Source organism: Propithecus coquereli, unplaced genomic scaffold (assembly GCF_000956105.1).
Source record: "Propithecus coquereli isolate 6110/MARCELLA unplaced genomic scaffold, Pcoq_1.0 Scaffold7, whole genome shotgun sequence".
NCBI lineage: Eukaryota > Metazoa > Chordata > Mammalia > Primates > Indriidae > Propithecus > Propithecus coquereli.
This window is the reverse complement of record NW_012153062.1, coordinates 1045863-1069512: the sequence shown is the minus strand read 5'-3', so window position 1 is coordinate 1069512 and position 23650 is coordinate 1045863. Positions and strand designations below refer to the sequence as shown.

Genomic DNA, 23650 nt, shown 5'->3' with positions numbered 1-23650 from the left:
TCCCTGTAAATCTGTAGTAGTATTATAGCCTCCCCAACCCCAACCTGGCTGAGGGCGCTGTGTCCTTCCTCCCTGCTTTAATTTTATCACTAGCATTAATTACTTTATAACATAATTAGTTTTCTTTATTTTTTTTCTCTTTCTCTCTCTCCATAATTGAAACACCTTAGGGCAGAATTTTTCATTTGTTTACTGGAGTGTTCCCAGCCCCTTGAACACTACCTGGCACATGATAGTCACTCAGTAAATATTTAGTGAGTGAATGAATGAAAATTGCAGTGAATACTCCAATTTGTGAAAACATATCGAAGGATTGAAGCAAGAAGTCTTTATAAAATAAAAACTGTGCAAAACACCAAGATTTCACTAAAAAGTGACTGTAAATTATCCTCATGTTTCTTGACTGTGTTAACTGAAGTTCTGTTCTCCTGAGAGGAATGTGAGTGGGGAATAGTGAGCCACTATGGACAGAGTGGGAGAAAGGAATCTGTTAGAATGACAGAAAATGTAGAACTGCTGGAACTAGAGCTCGAGGGAAAAAGCATCTTTATTTTAACCTCAAGATGAGGAGAAGAGAGGGAACCCCAAATTAACCTTTTTCATTCAGTAGGAAACATATATATATATTTAAAGAGTCAATTGGAGGGAACAATGACAGAGCGGGCACATGTTCAGAAGTTGTAATTGCATCTTTTGAACTTAGACCTTGTTTTTTATTTGGTAAATCATTTTAAAGATATTGAAATTAGTGGTTAGACATGATTTTGCTCTTGACTAAACACTAGGAAAAATAGCATATTTTAAAGTTTCAGGAAAGTAATAATATGGCTTACAAACAAGCATATGTTCAGAATGGCCTATATTCATGTTTTAAAATGAAGATTAGTTGGGATTGTTCCAACTGCAAAAGCACAAGAAAAAAATAGCTTGGGTTCAAATACGGCTAGGATTTCCCAACTCAACTAAAAAAAAAAAAAAAAATTCTTTTTTCATTTGGCTTGCAAATATTTGTCTTTTGCTCTATAAAGATTTTCGTGACATCTCATTACAACTAATGATCAATTGGATTTATGATTTCATTTTTGTGTGTCATGCCCACTATAAAGTATTTAATACCTGACCATAGCAGTTATGTTGTAAGACTGGAGAAATTTGAAACTTTAATCTGTATTATATTCTGCAAGATACTTTTAATTAAGATTTGAACCAGACACATTTAACAGAGGCATCGCAGTTATTTTTTGTTACTTATCAAAACAGATCCTTCCTAAAATTTATAGGAACCGATGTAAGGATTTGAAAATGACACTGTTTATATTTTGAAACAGTTAATTTGTTTCAGACCCTCTCACTTTCAAATTCCTGTGTGTTATGATAATATCTTTGGGAGCAACCTTCCAGAGTTACTCTAAAAATGAACCTGCCATGATTGGTCACAAAACAACCAAAGGGAAGTTGTTTAAAAATATGCAGGATAGGGTCACCATGGAAACATGCCCTTGTGAGGTCCTTCTAAGGAGCTGTCCTTTTCAGTCACCATGGCAACCCTGGCAGAGAACTGAATATAGCAATTTGCCTGGTTATTTACCATGGCAACTCAGACAGGGCCACTTTGGAGACAACCCTGGGGCCATTTCTATGGAGATCTACTAGGGCTGCTTTCAGAGGCTCCATGAAGTCACCTTTGGGTGGATACAAATCCAGCAAAGAGACTTGCAATGAAAAGGTCAGTGAAATGAAGCTCTATGAAGAAGGGCAAAGATTAGCGAGGCTATAATTATTGGGTAGAAAGATAGCAGTGATGTAACATTTCAGAAGTCATGTTGAATATATCAGGTGACCTTTATGTGGGCTTTGTGGCATGCAGATACAAAACTCTGGTCTTTTTACCATGTGTGTAACTCTGTATATGCTGGAAATTAGAAATAATGGCATTATGTTTACCTTGCCTCATCACATAGATATGCCCACAAAAGTTATGTGTTTTTCCATAAACTAAGATAATATTTGATAATCAGTTCCTTGATTTTATTACCTAGGCAATTATAAAGTGGCTCCTTCTTAGAGTTTGTAGTTCTTATCTCATAACAATAAAATTAGTGGTTTGAAAATGATTAAACTGAGTGAAGACATTCAGAATATTGATTTGAAGGTCAGTTCAGCTGTTCATTTAGAGTTTTGTCATTTAGGCTTTGGGATTCGATAGACCCAGGATCAAATCCTAGCTCATCTGCGTATTAACTCTGTGACCCAAGACAAGCTTCCTAACTTCTTTTAGCCTCATTTGATCATCTATAATTTGGAGAAATTATTAGTACCTTTCTCATAGGCTTGTTTAAGGATTAAATGATACAATACAAGTAAATTGCTCAGATCATAGTAAGCACTCAGTTGTTAGTTGCTGTTCATTGAAGAGTGGGGAGAATACTTCAGGCAGAATGGATATTATGAAAAGTAGTAGAAGCTCAAAAAGCATGCTAAATTGAGGAAACCAGACTGCTGTATGGAGAGCAGAAGGGTACTGAAGGTGGCAGGGATGTGACTTAAAGATGGACTGCAGTCAAATGGAAAGGGGGCCTTATAAATTGTCGGGTTGGGGAATACTGGCTTTGTGCTTTGGGCAGCATGGATCCAGTGAGAACCTGAACCGAGGAGGTGGCCATGGAATTACAGAGGGGCGTTGATTTGAGATGGAGATACATAGAAGATAGAATTCCTGCCACTTAAAGAATGAGGGACATCCAGTGTTTCAAGTTGTCAGTGACTATAACATTTCTAACTTCTAAGGAGGGCAGACAGTGGCTGTCTAAACTGAGCTATAGAATAAAAAAAGAGAGAAGAAATTTGATGGCAACTTTATGTCATGATAAGATGACATTTAAGGTAGAAGTATTCAACAGAAAGCTTGCAACGAATGTTATTATATACCATATGAGAGTCACTATTTGAAGAACCGGGGAAACAGTGGTGAAGAAGCCAGGTCCTCATGAGGCTTACATTCTAGTGGGTAGAAAAAAACAATAAGTGGTAAATAATTAAAATGTATAGTATATTTGCATATAGTGATAAGTGTGGAGGAGAGAAAATGTTGAGGAGCGGTGTAATTTGGAATTAGGGATCAGGAAGGTTTCACCAAGGAGGCAATGTTTAATATCTCTGGGAGAAGGGCCTTTCAGGCAAAGGGAAAGTGAGTGCAAAGTGGAGGTATGCCTGCACGTCCCAGGAAAGGCAGGGAGACCAAGGTCTCAGGAATGGAGTGAGCAAGTAGACGAGTTATGAGAAATGACATCAGAGAAGTACCCAGGGGTTAGATCACATAGGGCCTTAAAATGTTTTGGTCTCGGTGAGATAGGAAGAGAATAGTTAAACAGGGGAGTAACATGATCATACCTCAGTTCTAAGATGATTACTGTGCTTAGGGAAAAAACACAAGATGATGTATATGTGGTGCATGCATGGGATGGGGGAATGCCGGAGCTGGAGAGTAGCTCTTACAATCCCAGTGAGACATGATAGCTGGGACGAGGGTGGAAGTGGTGTGAAGTGGTCAGATTCTGAGTCTGTTTTGTAGGAAGAGCTGTTTGCTATGTGGTGGGCTGTGGATTGTGAGAGGATAAGGGGAGTCGAGAATGATTCTGAGGCTTTTGGATTAATCAACTGGAAGGTAAAAATTGGCATTAATTGAAATGGGGAAGACTTTGGAAAGAACAGGTTTAATAAGGAAGATGAGGACATCAGATTTGGACATGTAAAGTTGATGAGCCTATTAGATACCCAAGGGGAAATGTTGAGTAGGGAGATAGATATGAAAAACCATAGGTCAGGGGAGGGGTCCAGCTGGAGATATGTATTTGGGAGTTGTTAGCAAATGGATGGTATTGAAGTCAGGAGATTTGATGAGGTCATGAAAGAAAGAGAAGAAAGAAGAAAGAGGTCCCAGGACTGAGCACTGGGATATTCCAACTTTAAGAGGTTAATGATAGTGGAAGAATCAGAGAAGGAATGGCTGGTGAGGTGAAGCTTTGGCTGGTGATCGATAATTGGATCAGTAACTAAACAGATCTAATTAGGGTCATTCAACTTTTTTAACCACTTCTCTATTTATGAGGCATTTATAAAAACAATTTGATATAGAGTAATTAAGTATACGTAATAAAATATTTTAAGAGATATTGAGGTGCCTTATGTAGACCAATAAAGAAGATATTCAGTGCAATAGATTTGTTATATAAAAGTAAGAGAATTTCTGACTGTAGGGATAGAGGTATAATAATAACTGAGAATATGAGGACAACTCAGATATTTGGAGGAATTGTGGATTTTGTAGTTTTGTTATAAGTTTTCGGAGTCAGAGCTACTATTTGAAAATATGCTTATTCACTTCACTGCTTAACTGTAAAATAAATAAGGTTCATCTGTGGTACTAAATAATGCTGCATATTCATTTCATTTTTATTTTTGAATGGATGATTTATAGTTTTCCACTCAAAGCAGCATTCAGATATAAATGAATATGAATACATTTGACATTTAGCAATATGTGCATAGAATCAGAAAGTTGGATCTAGATATAATGCCATGGCTGTTTAGCAGTATTTTTATGTGAGCAAAAAAAATGCATTTTTCATGAGATCATCGTAGTCAGGATAAGTGTACAGCCATATTCGGTAGATACAAACAGATACCATGTTTATTCAAACTGGTCCCTATTCTGTGTGACTTGCTATTTTTGAACTAGTATTTTACGCTTATCCTCAAAGAGTGGTTATTAATTTTCAGATGATCTTGATAGCATACTAAATGCTACACAGAGAAAGATTGCCTCCTTTCTAATTCTAGGAAACTTTAAAGAAATAGTTTTGACATAGCAAGTTTTTTTGTCTATTTGTATCTATTCGTGTGTCTCTCTCACACACATGTATACATACACATACTCACAGCAGTGAAGAGCATGACAGTATCCAGTGGAAGGAGAAGAGCCTTTTTCTTGTGTATTTACTTTATCAGTTTATCCTATAAGGCTGCGGTCCCTGGCCCCCAGGCCTTGGACAGGTACTGGTCCATGGTCTCTTAGGAACTGGGCTGCACAGCAGGAGGCGAGTGAGCGAAGCTTCATCGGTATTTACAGCCACTCCCCATGGCGCACATCACTGCCTGAGCTCCGCCTCCTGTCAGATTAGATTCCCACAGGAGCAAGAACCCTACTGTAAACTGTGTGTGCGAGGGATCTAGACTGTGTGTTCCTTATGAGACTCTAATGCCTGATGATCTGAGGTGGAGCTGAGGCAGTGATGCTAGCGCCGGGGAGCAGCTGCAAATACAGATTATCATTAGCAGAGAGGTTTGACTGCACAATAAATGTAATGCTCTTGAATCATCCTGAAACCTTCCTCCCCCTCCCCAGTCCATGGAAAAGTTGTCTTCCATGAAACCAGTCCCTGGTGTCACAAAGGTTGGGGACTGCTGCTAAAAGGGATCCAGCAGACTTTTACTCATATCTCTTTGGCCAGAATTGTGAAAAGTCATGATCAAACCAGGCACACGGAGTGAAAATGTGACCATCAGAATTAACTTAGACCAGACACAATACACCCTCTGATGCGGATACCTGAAAGAACTGGGGCTCTCCCAGAGAATAAGAAGGGAAGTGGAGGATGGATTCTGAGTAAAAAACTAATAACTGCCTGATACTGATACACACACACACACACACACACACACACACACACACACACACACAGTAGCAGCATATTGGATTTGCATACACACAGCCGGGTGGGAATCTGGGATTGTGAATGAGTGATGCTATAGTCAAGAAGGCCCTCAGCAACCTTCTTCCAGAAGAAAGTACTGGAGAGTACCTAGAATTCTTCTCCCTCTATATCTTCTATGACAGGCTTCTCATTCAGGGCTTCATTGGCTTGAGTGGTAGGAAAAAGAAAATCTGTGTGCTCATATTTAAATAAACATGCAAAGGATAATAATGATTTTTTGATTAAATCTCTCTCTCTCTCTCACACACACACACACACACACACACACACACACACACACGTCTACCCAGTGAATAAGACTCTGTTGAGCCTGGGATCTCCAGTTGGAATTTTACCATATTGTTTTTTTTCTCTCTACCATTTATTTTTGTGCCTCTGGCACTCCCAAAACAGAGCAGTCTCTGAGATGTATTTGTATAAGGTCTTAATCCCAATTGCAGAGTTGTGTATGATTTAAACCATAGCATTGTGTGGCAGACAGGCCACTTAACTGCCTTTGTAGTTTTGGATAGGTTACATTCTCTTTGCTTTAGTTTACTCAACTATAAAAGATGTGAGTGATAGCTTCGTTAGAGTGTTGTTAAATGAGCATATTGAAACCCTTAGCCCAGTGTCTAACCAGGGTTAGGTTATAAATATCTTTTATAAATAATATTTGAGGAACTTTGTTTGAAGTATATATTGGATGTTTCATTCTTCTAGATCAAAGTTTGGAAAGTTGTAGCTGTAGTCCTTCCTGTCAGACTTTATACCTTCACATTGTTAAAAAAGAAAAGAAAAAAAAAGAAAAAAGAAAAACAAGGCAGCAATTAGCTTGAGTTGAATAGTGACCATCCCCACTTGCCCCCCCGTTGTCACTCTAGGTGATTGAAGAGATACTTTAAGATGTCTTTCACTTTATGCAGACTATCAAAAAGTTGTGTTTTGGACTTCTGTGGAATTATTTAACTAAACTGCACTTGTTATTGTACCATTGATGTATAACGAAGGGCATTTTAAGGAGAACCTCAGTTCTTTTGTGATGAGCATCAGCAGCACTGACTACTTTATACTTTTCTTTTAGGAGGATTTGTGAGAAAGATTTCACGTATGTCCCAGCACCAGCAACAGGGTTTCATTTCTCAGTAACTGGTGTGTTATTGATTCATGCACACCCTATCCTATCCCACTTCTCATCCCTCTCTTGATGATAGTTTCTCAACTCTTGAGAGCACCAATTCTGATGCACTTCTATCTGGCAAGTGTCTTGTGTGTGTCACACTCACCCCTGGCTTCATTGTTTTTTGCTTATCCTCATTTTCTCTTTGCACTAATGTCTTTATGTACTATTTTTATACTTGTACAATTTTGGAAACCATCTTAAATCCAATATGGAATAAGTTAGAAACAAATTAATAAGAACTAGTGGTGAAGTATTCCAAATCATCTCAAAGAACAACACATTTTTTTTACCACATATTGTGACTCCCCCTACAAAAAAAAAAAAAAAAATGTTACTAGTTATTTCTTTTGGAGTCCACAAACACCAGCATGTCTGTTGTGAACACAAACCTGAATACCAAATGACTCATGTAACCATTACCCAGAAAACTAGACAGAAGATATTTGAGGACGAGGTGAAAAAAAAATGTCCTACTTTCAAAATTTTTACTAATAAAATTTGCTTAGGAAAGTAACTACATATTAAGGTTTACTAATTTTAAAAAGAGAATTTTTAAACTTACAGTCTTAATGAATAAGGCCTGTGTATGTTTGTGGTGGGTGAGGGTGGAAGGGTGGAAGAAAGGAAAAGACAATGAGAGACTGTGGAAAAAGAGAGGCAATGTGACATTGTTGGAGATGATTTTCCAAAAAAAGACTGTAAGCTCTGTGTCTTTCTCTGGAAACATTTTTTTTTTTTTTTTTTTGCTGTCCTAACTGCAACAGAAAAAGTAACAGATGGATAAGTAAAAGGGGTAGTTTAAAATTCCAGTCATTTCTTCTCAGGATTTTAAGAAATTCTACTTACAATGTCCTTTGGATTTGTGGTGTGGTTAGCTTGCCATAGATAGAATAGTTTAAACAGGTGTCCTATGCTGAAACTCAAATTAGATTCAATTTCCTTTTAATTCAGACTGTTTGTTAATAAGAATGTGCCCTAAAGGTCCATCTTACATATCTTTTTCACTCCTGGCCCTGCCTGGGCACTCAATAAATATTCCATTATGCTTAGAGCAATAACACACTGGCAATCAGAAGCCTGGAGGGGGCTTTGATTTACTTAACTCGTGACCTTAAGCAGATATTAATTATTCTTTATCCACGAACATGTAGAAGTTATGCTTACTTTAAAGAAAAATTTTTGAAGATGAGTTAATGTTTATAAACCTAGAACTTGTGTTAGTAAAACTTTTTGTAAGTAATAATGTGAAAGTGTAAACTATTAGAGAATAAATAATGGTATGATAAAGCATATTATTTAAAGCATGAATAGTTTAAACAGTACTAAAATGCAAAAATTTTATTTCCACAAAATGTAGAACAAATAGTTTCCTTCTAGCACAGTCAGATATCACTAAATTAGGTGCATTTTCAATTATTGTAGGCATACCTCAGAGATATTGTGGGTTGGTTCCAGACCACTGCAATAAAGCAAGTCACACAATTTTTTTTTAGTTTCCAAGTGCCTATAAAAGTTATGTTTGTATTGCACTGCGATCTATTAAGTATGCAATAGCATTATGTCTCAAAAAACAATATGCATACCTAAATTAAAAAATACTTCATTGTTAAAAAATGCTGACGATCATCTGAGCCTTCAGAGAGCCATGATCTTTTTGCTGGTGGAGGGTCTTGCCTCCATGGTGATGGCTACTGACAGATCAGGGTGGTGGTTTCAAAAGGTTGGGTGCCTGTGACAATTTCTTCAAATAAGACAACAATGAAGTTTGCCGCATTGACTGACTTTTTCTGTTACAAAAGATTTCTCTGTAGCATGTGATGCTATGTGATAGCACCTTACCCTCACTGGAAGAACTTCTTTCAAAATTGGATCCAATCCTCTCAAACCCTGCCACTGCTTTATCAACCAAGTTTATGTCAGACTCTAAATCCTTTGTTGGCATTTCAACAATGTTCACAGCATCTTCACCAGGAGTAAATTCCATCTCCGGGAGACTTCCTTTGCTCATCCATAAGAAGCAAGTCCTCATCCGTTCTAGTTTTGTTATGCGATTGCAGCAATTCAGTCACCTCTTCAGGCTCCGCTTCTAATTCTAGTGCTCTTGCTGTTTCCACCACATCTGCAATGACTTCCTCCACTGAAGTCATGAACCGCTTGAAGTCATCCATGAGGGCTGGAATCAATTTATTCCAAACTCCCATTAATGTGGATATTTTGACCTCCTCCCATGAACTGCAAATGTTCTTAATGACATCTAGAATGGAGAATTACTTCCAGAATATTTTCAATTTACTTTGTCCACATCCATCAGAGGAATCACTATGTATGGGAGTGATACCCTTAAAAAGTATATTTCCTAAAGAATAATTATGACTTGAAAATGGAAATGACTTCTTGATCCATAAGTGGCAGAATGGATGTTGTGTTAGCAGGCATGAAACAACATTAATCTCCTTGTTCATCTCCATCAGAGCTCTTGAGTAACCAGGTGTATTGTCAATGAACAATAATATTTTGAAAGGATTCTTTTTTTTCTGAGAAGTAAATCTCAACAGTGGGCTTAAAATATTCAGTAAACCATTCAGTAAACAGATGTGCTGTCATCCAGGCTTCGCTGTTCCATTTCTAGAGCACAGACAGAGTAGATTTAGCATAATAATTAAGGGCCCTAGGATTTTTTAAATGGTAGATAAACATTGGCTTTAACTTGAAGGCACTGACTGCATTAACCCCTAGCGAGGCAGTCAGTCTGTTAAGCTAGCCATTGACTTCTCTCTCTAGCTATGAAAGTCTTAAATGGCATCTTCTTCCAATAGAAGGCTGTTTGATCTGCATTGAAAATCCATTGTTTCGTTTAGCCACCTTCATCAATTATCTTAGATCTTCTGGATAACTTGCTATAGCTTCTACATCAGCACTTGCTGCTTTGCCTTGTACTTTTATGATATGGAGATGACTTCTTTCCTTAAACCTCATGAATCAACCTCTGCTAGCTTCAAACATTTCTTCTGTAGCTTCCTCACCTCTCTCAGCCTTCACAGAATTGAACACAGTTAGGGCCTTGCTCTGAATTGAGCTCTGGCTTTAGGAAATGCCGTGACTGGTTTGATCTTACATTGAGACCACTCAAACTTTTTCCAGCAACAAGGCTGTTTCTCTTTCTTATCATTCATATGCTCACTGGGGTAGAGCTTTTAATTTCCTGCAAGAACTTTTTCTTCACATTCAGAACTTGGCTGTTTGGCACAATAGGTCTAGCTCTCGGCCTATCTTGACTTCCATATCAAGCTTCATCATTTATGGCTTTTGATATAAAGTGAGAGATGTGCGACTCTTCCTTTTACTTAAACACTTAGAGGCCACTATAGGGTTACTAATTGGCCTTATTTCAATATTATGATGTCTCAGGGAACAGGAAGGTCTAAGGAGAGTGATAGAGACAGGACAACAGCAGATCAGTGAAGCAGTCAGAACACATACGACATTGATGGATTAAGTTTGCCATCTTATATGGGCACAGTTTGTGGCGCCCCACAGCAGTTACAATGGTAACATCAAAGATCACTGACCACAGATCACCAAAACATATAATAATGAAAAAGTGTAAAATATTATGAGAATTACCAAAATGTGACGCAGAAACATGAATTGAGTGCATGCTATTGGAGAAATGGCACCAATAGTCTTGCTCGATGCAGGGTTGCAACAAACCTTCAATTGGTAAAAAACAGAGTATCTGTGAAGTGCAGTAAAGTGCATAGCAGTAAAATGAGGTGTGCCTGTATATTTCTAGGTTTGGAGAGCAAGCCTTTTCTCACTACTGAATCTTAGTCAGTAGGGAAGTCAGTTTAGTCAGAGTAATGCTCCGATCATATCACCATTCAACTTTAAAAGAAGTTCTAGGCCCAAACCAGTGCTTTCCTTTTGTAAGCACATTTAAGATCTACTTAGTACATTTTGTATGCCAGGCACTGTGCATGTGTGTTTGCATATATCTCCAGAGAGTAATCATATGAGGTCAATAGTAGTTTGTTCTCATTTTTGTAGATGAGAAAATTGAATCCTAGAGAGTCAATCAGCAAATTAGCTTCAATGTCCAGACACTAGGTGGAGGGGAAACTGCAGTGTGTAAGACTGACGAAGCCCCTTTCCTTTAGAACTTACTGTCTAGTGGAAGGAGACTAAATATAAGTGAAAATTACATTAAATGAATATGATAATTTTAGATAGTAACTAGTGCCACGAAGAAAGTAAAATAGAGTAATGTGTTAAAGACTACCAGGAAGGGAAGTGATCAGAGGAGGCCTATCTAAGGAGATGACTTTGAAAGGACAGCTGACTGCTGGGAAGGGCAGGCGACCTGGATTCTGGAGACCAGTGTTCGTAGAAGAAGAAAGATCCATGATTCTCTGAAATGAGAAGGAGCTCAGCATGTTCCAGGAGCCTCGTTAAGTCCCATGTAGCTGAAATGTGGAGGACAGGGAGGCAGGTCTGTGGCATGAGGACTGGAAACAAGCAGAAGAACACGTAGGCTTTGAGTTTTCTTCCGGTTGCAACAGAGAGCCCCGAGGGGTTTTAATTAGGAAAGAGTTGTGATTTGATACGTATGTGCTTTTAGATTTTTTTTCTTGAAGTGACAAACTTACAGAATAGTTGCAGGTACAGCTCAAAGAACTTTATTTTTCTTGAACCATTGGAGAGTAAGTTATAAAGCTTATGCTCATGACCCCTAAATAGTGAGTTTCTTAAAAATAAGGACATTCTTCTACATAACCATAATACAGCCATCAATACCAATAAATTATCATTTATACATCCTATTATCGACTGCTCAGACCCCAGCAAGTTTTGACAGTGTTTGATACTGTTCTTGACAACATTTAGTTAGATGTCTCCTTCAGTCTGGAATAGTTTCTTCATGTTTCCTTGACTCTTATGACCTTTACACCTTTGAAGATTACAAACCACTTTTGTAGAATGCTTCCAATTTTAACTTGTTTGATATTTCTTTATGATTAGATTTAAAGTATCAGTGTTTGACAGGAATATCACTTAAGTAATACTGTGATCTCACCATTGATTCTTTTTAGGTAGTGAATGGTAATTATTTGTCCCATTAATGATGATGTACGCTTTGATCACTGATTAAGATGATGCCCGCCTAGCTTCTCCACTATAAAATCACTCTTTTCCCTTTATAATTAATAAATACTTTGTGGGGCTCATTTTTGAGACTATATGTGTATCCCATTCCTTATTACACTTTAAACTTTCAGTCTATTCACGTGTGCGTATTTGTGGTTTTTTATTTTACTAAGTGGATTTTTAAATTTTTATGGGTATATATTTGTACATATTTATGGGGTGCATGTGATATTCTGATACAAGCATGCAGTGTGTAATGATCAAATCAGTGTAACTGGGGTATCCATCACCTCAAACATTTATCATTTCTCTGTGTCGGGAACATTCCATATCCACTTCTCTAGTTGTTTTCAAATATACAATAAATTATTGTTAACTGTAATTAACCTGTTGTGCTACCAAACATTAGATCTTATTCTTTCTATCTAGCTGTATTTTTGTGCCCATTAACCCTCTTTATCCCCCCACTGCCCACTACCCTTTCCAGCCATTGGTAGACATCATTCTACTCTCTACCTCCATGAGATGAAATTTTTAGCTCCTTCATATGAGTGAGAACATGTGATATTTGTCTTTCTGTATCTGGCTTATTTCACTTAACATAATGACCTCCAGTTCCATCCATGTTGCTACAAATGACAAGATTTCATTCTTTTTTATGGCTGGATAATATTCAGTCCACTATTATCAGTACTTACTTGATATATGAATTGCCCCCAGTTTGGTCAATGGGGCCATCTTCAAGGTGACTTCTGTGGCCTTTGACATATTCCTGTCATTTTTGAGCACTTGTTTGCTTTTGATACACAAAACTTTCTAGGCTCCTCTTATACTTTACCTGCCCAGACCTGGAATCAGTCATTTCTCTATTGAGCCCTGGGTCCTTTTAGTGGAAAAAATTATATTTAGAACGCAGTATCTTGGCATTAGATGTGTTCATTGCTATTGAGGTATCATTATCTAAGACTTTCTCAGTGGACAGAGCTAGGGAGTATATCTATGTGTAATCACACCCCTCATGCATTTTTATATCTATATTTATTTGTCCATTTATGTAGGTTAGAAACAACAAAAGCCAGGCCTGGTGGTACATGCCTGTAGTCCTAGCTACATGAGGCTGAGGCGGGAGGATCTCTTGAGCTCGGGAGTTTGAGACCGAGACCCTATCTCTAATTAAAAAACAAACAAAAAACAATGAGTTTACACCAGTGCCTCCAAATTTAATCCAATAATCATAAGGGTTCATTTTAGATTTGTTTTTTTTTTTCTATATTTGTAGTTCCCTTTCTGATGGAAACATGCTCCCATCATCCTTCATATATCTACTTACTTGATTAATCCCATGTACGTAACCAATCTTTCAACCACATCTTCTCCTTTCCTACATGGGGGCTCTCCTTATTCCATTTGGGCTTTCACACACTGCACTGGGCCACATACAAGAGAAAGCTTTCACTTTACCACTCCAGGGTTCTGTTTCCCCATGCCGGGCTCACCCCCCCCACTGCCACAGGGTGCCCTCTTCACCCCGCTTGGGCTGTTACTCTCCACTCCAGGCCTTTGCAGGGATTGCCTCCCCATCTTGCTGTCACAACCTGCTGTAGGCCACACCACATTGTTCCCCCATCCTCCACCAGCACGGACATCAGTCTTGCTCTGCCCCAGTGAATAAGCTTATAACTGAATTGTTAAGGAAGGGAAAGGGTAAGGAAAGAGCTGATAGTTGCCTTTAAATGCTCACTATGTTTCCAGAATGGGAAAAATAAAGTTGTGTTGAGTCCAGTGCAATGGCAAGAAGACGATGATGGCATAAAGGGGATAGAAGTGGACACTTGGAGAAGAAGGGTTAGGTGATTCGCCCACATTTATATGTTTAGTTAGTTAACCTGTAACCTAGCTCTGCATTCCCTGATCTCTTATAAATGCTATTTTTTTTTTCTGATTGGGGTGGGGGCATCTGAAAAGTCCAGAGAAAGGAGAAAATTGGAAGGCAGGTGAAAATTATCTACTACTAAAATCAAAACAAAAAGGAATTTTAAGAGTGTGGTGCTTTATTCTTTCATCCCCTTTAAAAATACACCTAGAATTCATAATAAATTGGAAATTGCAACTTGGAAACACTTTGGAACATGTAGAGTTATGATGTCAGAAAGTGAAAGTTCTTTTTTTCTTCTTTCATGAAATTATTGTATAGAATTGTAACCAGATCAACAAGTTATGCTAAAACTAATTGGTGATAATAATAATAGCTAACATTTCTTAAGCTCAAGTGATCCTCCTGCCTCAGCCTCCCAAGTAGCTGGGACTACAGGCACACACCACACACCTGGATAATTTTGTGGTTTTTGGTTTGTTTTTTTTTTGTAGAGATCAGGTCTCACTATTTTGCCCAGGCTGGTCTTGAACTCCCAGTTTCAAGTGATCTTTCTGCCCTGGCCTCCCAAAGTGCTGGGATTACAGACATGAGCCACCGCACCTGGTTTTTCCTTTTTTACATGTGAACCTTTGAGCCATTTGGAATTAATTCTGATTATAAATATGATGTTTTGATTCAATTATATATATATATTTCAGATAATTCCAGTTGTGCCAAATATACTAAATTTTTGTCTTTATGTGTGACTATTTTAAAACTATGTTCCCTTGATCTGTCTGTTAGGACCATACTGTTTCAATAATGGAGGCTTTAGAATATGTTTTATATGTGGTAGGACTTATCTACCCCCACTTGTTGCTCTTCTTATTTGTTTATAGTTCTACTAAAAGTAAATTTTGAAATATTTATAATGATAAACACTTTAATTATGAAGTCATTTCCTAGAAATTAGTAATCCATTGTTTCTTTGTCTCTTTTTTAAAAAATAATTATCAGTAGACTAATATATATATATATATTTGAAGATATATATATATTCGAATATACCATTAATTGAATTTGCTTTAGGCTAATAGTTCTTCCAAAGTATTTTGTTTTTCAGAGTGAAGTGATTGAGAAAATACTCAATAACATTAGAGTCTTTCTTGAAAGACAAAAGCAATTTTATCTTTATCAAAGGATATTTTTGGGGGGGAATCCCTAATTTATGTGCTTGAGCACATACGCTATTCCATTTATATGATCACAACTTTTTAGAGCTGTGCTACACAATACGGTACCCACTAGCCACATGTGCTGTTTACATTTAAATTTGAATTGATTAAAACTAAATATAATTGAAAATTCAGTTTCTCAATTGTACTAATTGTTCTCAGTAGTCAAATGTGGCTGTTGCTACCATGTTGGACAGTCCAGAATAGAGTATTTCTGTCATCACAGAATGTTCTATTGGCTAGCTTTGTTTTAGGACTGTGATCCCCAACCCCCAGACCACAGACTCATACTGGTCCGTGGCCTGTTAGAAACTGGGCCGCATAGCAAGAAATGAGTGGCAGACGAGCCAAGAGCGAAGCTTCATCTATATTTAGAGCTGCTCCCCATCTCTCACATCACTGCCTGAGTTCCCCCTCCTGTCAGATCAGTGGCATCATTAGAGTCTCATAAGAGCTCAACCCTACTGTAAACTGTACATGTGAGGGATCTAGTATGAGATCCGTATGAGAATCCAATGCCTGATGATCTGAGGTGGAGCTGAGGCGGTGATGCTAGCACTGGGGAATGGCTGCAAATACAAATTATCATTAGCAGAGAGGTTTGACTGCACAATAAATGCAATGTGCTAGAATCATCCAGAAACCATCCCTCTCACCCCTCCCTGGTCCGTGGAAAAATTGTCTTCCATGAAATTGGTCCCTGGTGCCAAAAAGGGTATATCGTAACTTTAAGAGCTATTTTGTGTGTATGGTAGTTTTGGTTGATTGAATCAAATAAGAGAGGTCATTTATCATGAACATTTTTAGCTTTGGTAAGGATTTAGATAGAAAAGAAATGAATGTCTGAAAGAAATATCAGTTGATTAAATCACTTGATTTAAACTATGATATATACAGTATTATAGCAAATTAACATGGTAGTCACCAGACTTTTTTGATCATGTACTCTATCACATATATATTTTTTAACATGCCTCCCAATATATGTACATTTTTAATTTACAAATTATTTACTTGTACTACTGGTTCAGTATCCGTAATCCAAAAATCCAAGATCTGAAATGTTCCAAAATTTGAAATTTTTTGAGCACCACCATGTTGCTCAAAGGAAATGCTCATTGGAACATTTTGGATTTCAAATTTTCAGGTTAAGAATGCTGAACTGGTAAGTATAATGCAAATATTCCAAAATTCAAAAAAAATTTGAAACACTCTGGTTTGAAGCACTTTGGATAAGGGATACTTGACCTGTACTGTACTAATATTTTATTTGCATTATAAACTGTGCATGTAAGTAGACATTAAAAACCTTGAATAAGTGTTAAATATAAATGGAAGTTTCTTCATATGGTGCTATGAGGTGTCTTATATATTCCCTGAAGTTCATCTGCCCCATTTTGGAGTTTTGTAGTATAGAGTGTTTGAATCTCAGTTCAGAGAACCTGGGTTCTAGACAAAAATTGCAAAATAAGTCACTTAAACTTCAGTAAGCCCTATTTTTTTTTTGTTAGTAAACTGGAAAAATAATATTTTCCTTACAGGGGTATATTGAGAGTTAAATGAGACAATAAGTGAGATATTGTTTGGTTAAATAGTAAATAAAATGAAAATATTTCATGACAGAAAATTGTGTGACCTGTGAAATAAGTTTTGGTTTGGATTTGTAATAATTTTTACCTTGGAATGCCTAATGGTAACATAGCATATTGTTTCTAGGCTCAGATTATGTTCTTCAGAATGAAATATGGAAAATTGTCATATCTCAAGAGTTAAAAGACATTGATTGTTTTTTATTTTATTTTTAAGAAGCCACGTTATTCCTTTTTAAAAGATTTGTATTAATGGGACTCATGGAAGCACCTCCAAAGAAATGAACCTCTTCATTCCAATGTATGTTTACTGTGCTTTGATAGGGATTCAGATAGAAAAGAAATGAATGTCTGAAAGAAACACAAGGGGAATTCACCTGATTAAAAGCATTGTGTACACAATACTACAGCAAAGATAACATAGTGAGTGCTCAACAAATAGTTATTGGATGAGTTAATATATTTTCTAAAAACTAATCTTTAATAAATAAGAAAAACTAAAGGCCTAAAAAGATGTTTGGAAGTACAAGGAGATCTTTGCCTTTATTCTTACATTGCTAGACAGGGTTTTTAGTGACTTGGAAGTATATTCCAAAGTACTTCTAGAATCCGGAGGCAAAATATCTATTTGCATATTTTGTCTTAGGGTTTTATCATTCCATAATTTGTGCAAAAGACTCAAAGGAGATTTCTACCTTTCCTAAAATGTGACCCTTTAAATAATTGGCTTTCTGTTGCCTGTAATGTCACAAGAAATCATAATTATTATTTGAGAGATGTTAATGGTGTCAGAGGTACTGGCTTGATTTGTTGGTGTTTTGTGATTCAATTTGTCATTTTTAGAAAATGCATTGTGTTTTACTGAACAAGTTACATTTGGATAACAAAATCCGCAGTGGGTTTCAGGGAGAGGGGTTTCCACTTTTTAAGAAAAATGTGTATTATAACTATATAAAAAAAGGTACTACTTAGTAATCACATGTATGCCTAAGCAGCATTGAATAATCAAGTGCCTAATTCTTCAGACACATCTTACCTCTCTCCTGAATCAGAAAATAATACAATTTTATTGTTAAGAGCCCTCTTATCTCTCCCCTGCAATTTAATTAATACTTGTTAAGAAGAGGTAGCTGTCAGATTAGAATTGAATTTTTGAATTTTCTATTGTCTTCTGATGGAGTGGCAATCTAAATCTTTGTATTTAGGTATATTATTTTCAAGAACTTTTCAAAATGATAATTTCCCAGCTTTTCTGATTATGAAGAGAAATTTTTAGCATTTGAATAAATAGATTGAAGGGTTGATTTTTTTTCCATAAAAGGAAATAATAGAGAAGCCATTTAAAAAGAAAAACAATGATGATAGTTTTTAAGTAAAGATAACTATCATCCTCAAATTGTATTATTTTGCTCAAAAATTTTGGTGATATATGCTTTTAAGGTAAGGTAAAGGCACATTTTAAGTTCCTATAGTACTTAAATGTGTAAAGAAATAATCCTTAGGAAGCCAGTAGAGGAATAAGCTTAGATTCATTACTAACATTTCATTTTTCTAAAATCATTCAATCTACAAATATTTTTCAAATTCCCACATAGTGTAAGCACTGTGAATAATGCTGACAAGATAGACATGTGGCCCCTCATGGCAGAACTTACATTCCAACAGAAAAGTATAAGACAAATAAATAAAATAATCGCTAGTTCTAATGAATGTTAAGGAAGTGAAGATTGACTAAGATAGGGAATAGCAAAAAAAAAAAACAAAAAGAAAAGAAGGAAAACTACATAAATGCTGTTCTGACAAGGATTATCTGAGGAAGTATTATTTAAACTGAAATTAAAGAAAACTAGCTAGAAGATTTAAAATTGAAAACTTTTTAAAATAGTTCACTATTTATTTGTCTCCCTTAATATCTCTCAATAAAGTTTTAATTTTTTTTCTCTAACAGGTCTTCTATACCTTTTGTTAAATTTATTCCTAGTACCTTATTTTTTGTTTCAATATATCATAAATTTTGTATTTTAAAGCATTTTATTGTCTAACTTTTTTTGGCCAGAGTTATAGAAATATAATTTACTTTTGGATATTTATTTTCTATTTAACAATCTTCTAAATTATTTTTAATTTTAATAATTTACTTGTAGACTGTGTAGAAAATTTTATCATGGGTACATATTGGTAATTTTATTTCATTTATTCAATAAATATATTTTCTGATTTGTTTTTCATTGGTTGGTAAGCTGGCAAAAAAACATTATGATATTATTAGTGATGGAACATTCTTGCATTATTTCTAATTCTAACGTAAATGCCTCCAAAATATTTTTCATTAGTAATGATGTTTGCTATAGGTTTTTTCCCTGTATATTTATAATCAGGTTAGGGTAGTTCTCATCTACTCTTATTTGATGAGAGGTTGATTCATAAGTGGGTGTTGAATTTTATTGAATTATTTTCTGTATCTACTCAGATAATTGTGTGATTTTCCTCTATTATTATTTTATTGTGGGGATTTACACTAAGAAATTTTCTCATTTTAACCATTCTTGGATCCCTGGGGCTAAACCCAACCTGGCCTTTGCTAGATTTGACTTGCTCTCTTTTTTTTTTATTTTTTAGGACTTTTGTATAAACATTCTAAATTAGAATGCTTTGGAATTACAGTTACTTCTACCAGAGATGTCATTTCTTGTAGCAAGGTTATGCTAGCCTCATAATTTTCAACACACTAGATTAATTTGTGTGAGATTGCCATTATTTGTTAATGAAAGAATAACTCTGTCAATAATGCATTAGGAGCATACCTTATAAGCTGTTTAGACATTGGAGGTTCAGTCATAATATTAGACTTTAAATTGTAATTGTGCTACCCATATGACCTTACTTTTAAATAGAGAGAATGGCAGGGTAAGGATAAAGGATGTTTATTTACCATTAGTTCTAGATTTTAATGTCAGGGATAAGTGATAAAAGATTGATGATTAAATCTTCAACAAGGGTGGTTCTTTCTTAGAGAGGTAAGTGAAACTTCCCCCTAGATAGATTGCTTTTTAGCAGTGATTAATCATAGTGATTGAAAAAAATTTGACTGGATATTTTCTTCTGTTATTCTGGCAGCTAGTCCTAGAGAAATAGACTGTAGGAGTGCTGATTTCTCAATCCATAATTTTTATAATTGATACTTTGAGAAAACTGTTGGTAATCATGGCAATTAACTCCTCTAGAATTATCATGCCAAAGTATATTAATTACTTATTAAATGTATAGTGCAGCAGTCAAGCAGATTTGCTTCTAACACATTTTAATGTGTCATGAACTTCAAACAGTTTTACCAAAAGAATTAACTTTCTATAGTATAAGAAAGTTGTAATACACACCCCAGTAAATCTCAGAAAGACTCATCGGTGGCCAAGGGAAGCTCACATTTCCTTAAGGTCTCCTATTTCAAAGTTTCATTTGAATATCAGTAGTCCATAATATATTTATGTTTATATTAATATAAAATTTTTTGTGATCTTTATAAAATATTTATGACACGATTATATCCTGTTTATTCATGACTTAGGCGATCCTTAAGCCATCACTGAGTATTGATGTGGTTATAGGAATCCCAATTTGAGGAACACACGGGAAAACATTCCATATTGGTCTCGTCATGTAACTGTATCAGAATTGGGAGGACTTTTTTGATGTTAAGTAAATATTTGTCTCTGTGAAAGAAGTGTTCCAAAATTTGAGTAAGTAAGGAAGGAGAACATTTCACTTAAGGGCACCGTGCCTAGTATTATACTTGGCACATAGTAAGTGCTCAACAAACAGTTGTTGGATGAATTAATATATTTTCTTAAAACTGATCTTTAATAGGCAAGAAAAACTAAAGGCCTAAAATGATGTTTGGAAGTACGGGGGTAGGGGGGTCTTTGCTTTTATTCTTCTTACATTGCTCAACAGGTTTTTTTAGTTACTATTAATAGAAACTAGTGACTGGACAGGGTTTTTTAGTGATGAGGAAATACATTCTAAAATTCTTCCAGAGTCAGGGGGAAAATATCCATTTGCATATTTTGTCTTAGGGTTTTATCATTCCATAATATGCAAGATACAAATGCTTCTTAAATTGGAGAGGAATAATTTATTGAGATGACATGTCTACCTAATTTCTTAAAATAGAGGTAGTTTCTGAACCTTCTGCCCTTGCCTATCTGATTTTGGAGGAAGTTCTTTCTTAGACTCTTTGGCCTGAGACATTGTTAATTTCACCCTTAAACATTCTCAGGCACATTGAGGCTTCTAGGGAGCTTTCTGAGCTATTAATAAAATAGCTCTTTGTTTCCTCTGTGGCTATTGATCCTTTTTTATGCTGGCTTTCAAAAGGGACTACCTAACATAGGACAAGTGAACAAGAGGGCAGATTCAGTCAGGTTATTTCTGATGTGCTAACAATAATCTTTTCATAATCACTCCGGAGTGCCCTCTAACCCTAGAATATATATATATATTAAATTCTTAAGTCCCACTTTGCTAAGATATTATTCAAGACAATCCTATGAAGTAAGTATTTTCTTTCTCATTGTACAGGTGAGGAAACTGCACACTGTCTAGGAACTGACCTTGTCTGAAGTTATACAATTAGGACTTCACCTCATGGGACTTCAGAGCCCAGGCTTTAGATCACTGACCTATAAATGTGTGTGATTATGAAATTTTTGTCGTTTAATAAAAAAGAAGGAGAAGGCAAAACCAAATTAATACCTTAAGGCAGCTGAGAAAGATGAAATATTATTTCTTCAAAGTAAAGCTGTCTAAGTGGCCGATATATGTAGATTCCAAGTCTTAACCTAGAGCCAAAAGCATTTCTTGTTAAGAGACAGGGAACCAATCACTGAGGCAGGTGCTCCACCCTCCCTCATAACAGTTATACATCTTTCTCTCCACATGCAACAGAGCACTGGACATAGAGAAATGTCCTGGAAATGAGAATGTCATCTAATCTGAGTTGATTACATTTGATTGTTTACTTATCATATTCATGTGTACCTTAATATCAACAAGTGAATATTTAGTGCAATAAGGAATGTTTATTGGATATAAATATACATTTCCTTTTTAAGGGGAGTTTTTGGATCTAGATATTCTAGATTTCTTAAAATTTAGTTTGGGGAGTACTTCCTTACTTTATGAAGAAAAAGAGAAAACACATTGATAGACTCTGAGGCACGTGTTAACATGGAATAAGAGGTGTAAAATGTGAAAGAGCATGTATAATTAAACCTAAAAGTTTTATATTAAAAAATCAACTTAGATGTAGTTTGCCAGACACTTAGGGAGAAGAAAAACATAGCTGAGAGCTAGCCTACAGTTGTTGAAAGTGCACTGTTAGAGGAACCAGCATCACATGCCAAATCCTACTTTTGTATTACCGAAAGTTGGGCCAGCTAGATTGGGGTTTGGAGTGGAGAAAGCTACCTCCAAGAATGACAGAGAAAGTTAAGGGAGATACTGTATGGCGTACAGGCGGGACTGATCATAGCAGGTACTCAGAATTCTTAATTTAACAGGCATGTACTAAGAATCTGCTATGTGTGCTGGGACTTAGCTCCCTACCTTTCATCATAGCTCTCTTGTGAATTCCTGACCCTTTTTTACTATCAGACTGTCCTTGATATGTTAGAGACAAAGAAAACAAAGACATTAAGTCGATCAAAAGGCCTTTAAGCAAACATATATAAAGGAGATCAGGGCTGTTTGTCATCTTCTTAATAACAAAGATGTTTCACTGGACTGGGTAGATGGTTCCCCATTTTCATGCCCATCTGTCCAAAAGGTAATTCTTCTCGTTTACAGTTCTTGCGAAGTTCAGAGCTATTCTAAAGTAATTCCTGAATAGCTGCACTTTTCCGCCAGAACGTCCAAATAAGCTCTCAAATTCTAATTGTAAGAGAACATAGAATAGGCGAGTGAATTCAGTGAAATAATTGTTATTTCTATTAGTAAATTTAAGAGTTCTTACCTCTATAATGGAAACATATTGAGAGAAATAGCATCAAAAGATCAAACTTAAGTCTAAAGAGCAAAAGCTGACCCAATCATCTTTAAGCGTGTATTAATCTTTAAGAAGAAAATCCCAATTGTTCCCAAATGTTTTATGTTAGATCAAATGTATACACTCTGGATACATTGTTTTTATATCTTATATAGTTGATGAATATACAAGTAATCTCATTTTATAGAATTTGTCTCCAAATTTTATTTATTGTAAAATATTTTGGAGATTTTTATTTGTGGAGCATGGTCATTTTAACATTTAAAAAAATCTTTATTTGCTACTGTAACTTTGTGAGAATATAATTCACATTTGTAATATTCTATTTATAAATAGATATTTGGGATATAATTTTCACATTCACATTTTATCAGAAAGAAAAAACTATCTTTTTCCTCTTGTAATATTTTAAAATGGTCTATCACTTTTATCTTTTCCATAAAGTTAATAAATACTATTTTAAAGTAATTTTCTGTGAATTTTTTTACTTCTCATATTTTAGTTAATCATTTGGTTAAAAAAGCTAACCAGGCCGGGCATGGTGGCTCATGCCTGTAATCCTAGCACTCTGGGAGGCCCAGGCGGGTGGATCGCTCAAGGTCAGGAGTTCGAGACCAGCCTGAGCAAGAGTGAGACCCCCATCTCTACTAAAAATAGAAAGAAATTATTTGGACAACTAAAAATCTATATAGAAAAAATTAGCCGGGTATGGTGGCGCATGTCTGTAGTCTCAGCTACTCGGGAGGCTGAGGCAGTAGGATTCCTCGAGCCCAGGAGTTTGAGGTTGCTATAAGCTAGGCTGATGCCACAGCACTCTAGCCTGGGCAACAAAGTGAGACTCTGTCTC

The 23650-nt window shown here is 36.0% G+C and overlaps 1 protein-coding gene across 4 annotated transcripts in view; it reads left to right on the top strand.

The window, feature by feature from the left end:
* The window catches only part of SNX7 (sorting nexin 7), a 94218-nt gene that overhangs the window by 40339 nt on the left and 30229 nt on the right, over nt 1-23650 (top strand). The window lies entirely within an intron of this gene.